The sequence below is a fragment of the Arachis duranensis genome, chromosome 5 (genome assembly GCF_000817695.3).
Source record: "Arachis duranensis cultivar V14167 chromosome 5, aradu.V14167.gnm2.J7QH, whole genome shotgun sequence".
Taxonomy (NCBI): Eukaryota; Viridiplantae; Streptophyta; class Magnoliopsida; order Fabales; family Fabaceae; genus Arachis; species Arachis duranensis.
In genome coordinates this window covers 42,327,818-42,334,977 of record NC_029776.3, presented here as the reverse complement: position 1 = coordinate 42,334,977, position 7,160 = coordinate 42,327,818, and the positions used below count along the sequence as shown (strand labels likewise).

The window sequence follows — 7,160 nt, the reverse complement described above, 5'->3', positions numbered from 1 at the left end:
AAATCATGTTGACTTGCTGAGTCAACATTTTGTTCTGAGCCAATATGGCATTTAGAGCATCAATTTCAAGAACTCCCTTCCTCTGTGGCGTACCATTATTCACAGAATTCCTCTCAGAAGTGTACATGAACTGGTTATTTGCAACTATGTCAATGAGTTCTTGAGCTTCTGTAGGCGTTTTCTTTAGGTGAATAGATCCACCTACAGAATGGTCCAGTGACATCTTAGAGAACTCAGATAGACCATAATAGAATATATCCAAAATGGTCCACTTTGAAAGCATGTCAGAAGGACACCTTTTGGTCATCTGCTTGTATCTTTCCCAAGCTTCATAGAGGGATTCACCATCTTTTTGTTTGAAGGTCTGAACATCCACTCTAAGCTTGCTCAGCTTTTGAGGAGGAAAGAACTTAGCCAAGAAGGCCGTGACCAGCTTATCCCAAGAGTCCACGCTATCTTTAGGTTGAGAGTCCAACCATGTTCTAGTCCTGTCTCTTACTGCAAAAGGGAAAAGCATGAGCCTGTAGACTTCAGGATCTACTCCATTAGTCTTAACAGTCTCACAGATCTGCAAGAATTCAGTTAAAAACTAATAGGGATCTTCTGATGGAAGTAGGTGTAGTATAGTCACCAAGCATCCTCCTTGCATTATTATTTTTGGCTGCCACCTCCTCTTCCTTTTCGAAAATTTCAGTAAGGTTGTCTCTGTATTGTTGTAATTTAGCTTTTCTTAGTTTCCTCTTTAGAGTCCTTTCAGGTTCAGGATCTGTTTCAACAAGAATATTCTTGTCCTTGCTCCTTCTCATATGAAAAAGAAGGGAACAGAAAATAATAATAGGGATCCTCTTTACCACAGTAAAAAAATTCCTTTATGTTAGTAGAAGAAGAAAAGAATAGAAGAAGGAAAAGAGTTAAGAATCCAAACACAAGGGGGAAGATAGTGGGTTTGAATTCTTGAGTGGAAGAGAAGTGTTAGTAGATAAATAAATAGAGGGAGATGAAAGAGGGAGAATTTCGAAAATAAATTTTGAAAAAGGGTTAGTGATTTTCAAAAATTAAGAGAAGAAATAAAATTAAAATTAAAATTTAAAACAATTAGTTAATTAAAAAGAATTTTGAAAAAGAGGGAAATGATTTTCGAAAATTAGAGAGAAGAAAGTAGTTAGGTGGTTTTGAAAAAGATAAGAAACAAACAAAAAGTCAATTAGTTAGTTGAAAAAGATTTGAAATTCAATTTTGAAAATATAAGAAGTTAGAAAAGATATTTTGAAGTTGGATTTGAAAAAGATATAATTTGAAAAAAGATATTTTGAAAAGTAATGATTGAAAAAGATATTTTGGAAAAGATTTTATTTTTATATTTGAAATTTGATTACTTGACTAACAAGAAACTAAAAGATATGATTCTAGACTTTAAAGATTGAACCTTTCTTAACAAGAAAGTAACAAACTTCAAATTTTTTAATCAATCACATTAATTGTTAGTGAAATTTTTGAAATTTTGAAATAAAGATAAGAAAAAGATTTTGAAAAATAATTTTAAATTTTCGAAAATCATAAAAGAAAAATGAAAAAATTTTGATTTTTTTGAAAAAGATTTTGAAAAGATAGGATTTTTTTTTAATTTGAAAATTTGACTTGACTTATAAGAAATAGCTAAGTTTTAAAAATTTTTGATTAAGTCAACTCAAATTTTCGAAAATTATGAGCAAAATAAGGAAAAGATATATTTTTTATTTTTGAATTTTTAATGAGGAGAGATAAAAAAATAAAACGGCATTTTGTGTTTTTCTCTTTTCTTTTTGGATCAAAACAAAGAATGGATGCAAGAACACTATGAATGTCAAGATGAACCAAGAACACTTTAACGATCATGATGAAAATCAAGAACATATTTTTGAAAAATTTTCAAGAAAAGAAAACATGCAAGACACCAAACTTAGAAATTTTCAATGCTTAAACACTATGAATGCAAAAATGCACATGAAAAACAACAAAAAACACAAAACAAGAAAATTTAAAGATCAAACAAGAAGACTTGTCAAGAACAACTTGAAGATCATGAAGAACACCATGCATGAATTTTTCAAAAAAAATGCATAAATTTTAAAAACATGCAATTGACACTAAACTTAAAATTTGACTCTAGACTCAAACAAGAAACACAAAATATTATTTTAATTTTATGATTTTCAAATTTTTTTTTCGAAAATTATATTTTTGAAAACGAAAATAAAGAAAAAATTTTATGAAAGATTTTTGAAAAAAAAATTACCTAATCTGAGCAACAAGATGAACCGTCAGTTCTCCAAACTCAAACAATCCCCAACAACGGCGCCAAAAACTAGGTGCACGACATTGTGATCATCAACAATGGCGCCAAAAACTTGGTAGCACTCTCAAACGTGAATCACACTTTGTCACAATTCCGCACAACTAACCAGCAAGTGCACTGGATCGTTGATGAGCGGATAATTTATACGCTTTTTGGCATTGTTTTTAGGTTGTTTTTAGCATGATCTAGTTACTTTTAGGGATTTTTTCATTAGTTTTTATGTTAAATTCACATTTCTGGACTTTACTATGAGTTTATGTGTTTTTCTGTAATTTCAGGTAATTTCTGGCTGAAATTGAGGGACTTTAGCAAAACTCTGAGAAGGAGGCTGACAAAGGACTGCTGATGATGTTGGAATCTGACCTCCTTGCACTCGAAATTGATTTTCTAGAGCTACAGAACTCCAAATGGCGCGCTCTTAACGGCGTTGGAAAGTAGACATCCAGAGCTTTCCAGCAATATATAATAGTTCATACTTTATTTGGGAATTGACGATGTAAATTGGCGCTCAACACCAATTACATGTTGTTGTCTGGAGTTAAACGCCAGAAACACGTCACGACCCGGAGTTGAATGCCCAAAACACGTTATAACTTGGCGTTCAACTCCAAGAGAAGCCTCAGCTCGTGGATAGATCAAGCTCAGCCAAAACATACACCAAGTGGGCCCTGGAAGTGGATTTATGCATCAATTACTTACTCATATAAACCCTAGTAGCTAGTCTAGTATAAATAGGATAAGTAACTATTGTATTAGACATCTTTGGTCTCAGTTTTGTTTTATTCTTCATCTTGGGACGATTAGTTCTCAGATCATGGGGGCTGGCCTCTTGGCCATGCCTGGACCTCTCACTTATGTATTTTCAACGGTGGAGTTTCTACACACCATAGATTAAGGGTGTGGAGCTCTGTTGTACCTCAAGTTTTAATACAATTACTGCTCTTTTCCTATAAACTTCATTTATTCCTATTCTAAGATATTCGTTGCACTTCAACTTGATGAATGTGATGATCTGTGACACTCATCATCATTCTCACCTATGAACGCGTGTGACTGACAACCACTTCCGTTCTACCTTAGACCGGGCACATATCTCTTGTATTCCTTAATCAGAATCTTCGTGGTATAAGCTAGAATTGATGGCGGCATTCATGAGAATCCGGAAAGTCTAAACCTTTTCTGTGGTATTCCGAGTAGGATTCCGGGATTGAATGACTGTGACGAGCTTCAAACTCCTGAAGGCTGGGCGTTAGTGACAGACGCAAAAGAATCAAGGGATTCTATTCCAACCTGATTGAGAACCGACAGATGATTAGTCGTGCTGTGACAGAGCATTTGGACCTTTTTCATTGAGAGGATGGGATGTAGCCATTGATAACGGTGATGCCCTACATACAGCTTGCTATGGAAAGGAGTAAGAAGGATTGAAGGAAGAAGTAGAAAAGTAGAAAAAGAAAGGGCACAGTATCTCCATACGCTTATCTGAAATTCCCACCATTAATTTACATAAGTATTTCTATCCTTTTTTATTTATCTTTTAAATATCTAATCCAAATACATTTGAATCTGCCTGACTGAGATTTACAAGGTGATCATAGCTGCTTCATACCAACAATCTCTGTGGGATCGACCCTTACTCACGTAAGGTATTACTTGGATGACCCAGTGCACTTGCTGGTTAGTTGTGCGGAGTTGTGAATTGAATTTTAGACACCGTGATATTGAGCACCAAGTTTTTAGGGCCATTACCAGGGATTGTTTCGAGTTAGAAAAGAATGAATCACAATTTCGTGCACCAATCGTCCAAGTAATAAACCATACATGAGTAAGAGTCGATCCCACGGAGATTGTTGGTATGAAGCAAGCTATGGTCATCTTGTAGATCTCAGTTAGGCGGATTCAAATGGTTATGGAGTTTTCAAAAATAATAATAAATAAAACATAAAATAAAGATAAAAATAATTACGTAAATCATTGGTGGGAATTTCATATAAGTGTATGGAGATACTTTTGTCCCTGTTGAATCTCTGCAACATACTACTTTCTTACTTTCAATCCTTCATACTCCTTTTCATGGCAAGCTGTATGTAGGGCATCACCGTTGTCAATGGCTACTTCCCATTCTCTCAGTGAAAAAGGTCCAAATGCTCTTGTCACAGCACGGCTAACCATCTGTCGTTTCTCGATCATGTCGGAATAGAATCCATTGATTCTTTTGCATTTGTCATCACACCCAACAATCGCGAGTTTGAAGCTCGTCACAGTCATTCAATCCCTGAATCCTACTCGGAATACCACAGACAAGGTTTAGACTTTTCGGATTCTCATGAATGCCGCCAACAATTCTACCTTATACCACGAAGATCCTGATTAAGGAATCCAAGAGATATGCGCTCGGTCTAAGGTAGAACGGAAGTGGTTGTCAATCACGCGTTCATAGGTGAGAATGATGATAAGTGTCATGGATCATCACATTCATCATGTTGAAGTGCAGTGAATAACTTAGAATAAGAATAAGCCAAATTGAATAAAAGATAGTAGTACTTTGCATTAAAACTCAAGGTACAGCAGAGCTCCACACCTTAATCTATAGTATATAGAAATTCCACCGTTGAAAATACATAAGTGATGGTCCAGGCATGGCTGAATGGCCAGCCCCCATAAACGTGATCAAAGGATCATAAGGTAATCCAAAAATAATCCAAAGATGTCTAATACAATAGTAAAATGTCCTATTTATACTAGACTAGCTACTAGGGTTTACAGAAATAAGTCTAAGTGTAGAAATCCACTTCCGGGGCCCACTTTGGTGTGTGCTTGGGCTGAGCTTGAGCTTTACACGTGCAGAGGCTTCTCTTGGAGTTAAACGCCAAGTTATAACGTGTTTTTGGTGTTTAACTCTGGTTTATGACGTGTTTCTGGCGTTTGACTCCAGAATGCAGCATGGAGCTGGCGTTGAATGCCAGTTTGTGTCGTCTAATCTCGAATAAAGTATGGACTATTATATATTTCTGGAAAGATCTGGATGTCTACTTTATAAAGCCGTTGAGAACCCGCCATTTGGAGTTCTGTAGCTCCAGAAAATCTATTTTGAGTGCAGGGAGGTCAGAATCCAAAAGCATTAGCAGTCCTTTGTCAACCTTCTGTCAGAGTTTTGCTCAGGTCCCTCAATTTCATCAAGAAAATACTTGAAATTATAGAAAAACACACAAACTCATAGTAAAGTCTAGAAATGTGAATTTATCATAAATACCAATGAAAACATCCCTAAAAGTAGCTAGATCCTACTAAAAACTACCATAAAACAATGCCAAAAAGCATATAAATTATCCGCTCATCAGAGAATAAGGTAGCAGATCATCTATCCAGGATCCCTTGTGAGAAAGGTGCTACACATGATACAAGTGTAAACGATTTCTTCCCAGATGAGCATTTAATGTTGGTTCACAAGGCACCCTGGTTTGCAAATACTGCTAATTTTAAGGCAGCTGGTGACTTGCCTCTTGGAATCAACAAACATCAAAGAAGAAAACTCATCAATGATGCTAAATATTTCATTTGGGATTAGCCATATCTCTTCAAGAAATTCTCAGATGGAATCCTCAGAAGGTGCATTTCAGAAGAAGAGGGACGAGAGGTCCTATGGAGTTTCCATAGTTCTAGTTATGGAAGTTATTTTGGAGGAGAAAGAACTGCAGCAAAGGTACTACAATGTGGGTTCTTCTGGCCCACTATCTTCAAGGATGCTAAGGAACTGGTAAGGAGCTACGACGAGTGCCAGAGGGCTGGAAACTTGCCTAAGAGAAATGAGATGCCACAGTAATTCATTTTAGAACTCAAACTATTAGATGTATGGGGGATCGACTTCATGAGACCATTCCCAACCTCATATTCGAACAAATATATTTTGGTTGCAGTGGACTATGTATCTAAGTGGGTAGAGGTCGTGGCAACCCCAATGGTGGACGAAATTGTGATTCATATGTTATTGCATTTTGTAAAATTCATTGCTTTTTCTTTCCCTGGCAATGGCGCCAAAAACTTGGTGTCAATGCCATGGTTCACAACTTCGCACAACTAACCAGCAAGTGCACTGGGTCGCGCAAGTAATACCTTACGTGTGTAAGGGTCGATCCCACAGAGATTGTTGGTATGAAGCAAGCTATGGTTACCTTGTAAATCTCAGTTAGGCAGATTAAATGGTTTATGATAAGTTCAAAAATAAATAATAAACAGAAAATAAAATAGGATCGAAATACTTATGTAAATCAATAGTGGGAATTTCAGATAGGTGTATGGAGATGTTGTGCTCCTCTTGAATCTCTACTTTCTTATTACATTCATCCAATCCTTCTTACTCCTTTCCATGGCAAGCTGTATGTAGGGCATCACCGTTGTCAATGGCTACATCCCATCCTCTCAGTGAAAATGGTCCTATGCTCTGTCACAGCACGGCTAACCATCTGTCGGTTCTCAATCAGGTTGGAATAGAATCCCTTGATTCTTTTGCGTCTGTCACTAACGCGCAGCCTTCAGGAGTTTGAAGCTCGTCACAGTCATTCAATACCGGAATCCTACTCGGAATACCACAGACAAGGTTAGACTTTTCAAATTCCCAGAATCCTACTCGGAATACCATAGACAAGGTTAGACTTTCCGGATTCCCATGAATGCCGCCATCTATCTAGCTTATACCACGAAGATTCTGTTGGGAAATCTAAGAGATATGCACCCGGCCTAAAGTAAAACGAAAGTGGTTGTCAGTCACACGCATTCATAGGTGAGAATGATGATGAGTGTCACGGATCATCACATTCATCAAAGT

General features: G+C 36.6%; 1 non-coding gene across 1 annotated transcript; it reads left to right on the top strand.

Moving 5' to 3' along the window:
* Positions 1-277: 277 nt before the first annotated feature.
* Positions 278-385, top strand: LOC127748008 (small nucleolar RNA R71). The gene has a single exon (XR_008009951.1). It is a non-coding gene; the product is annotated as a small nucleolar RNA R71 (small nucleolar RNA).
* Positions 386-7,160: the final 6,775 nt, after the last annotated feature.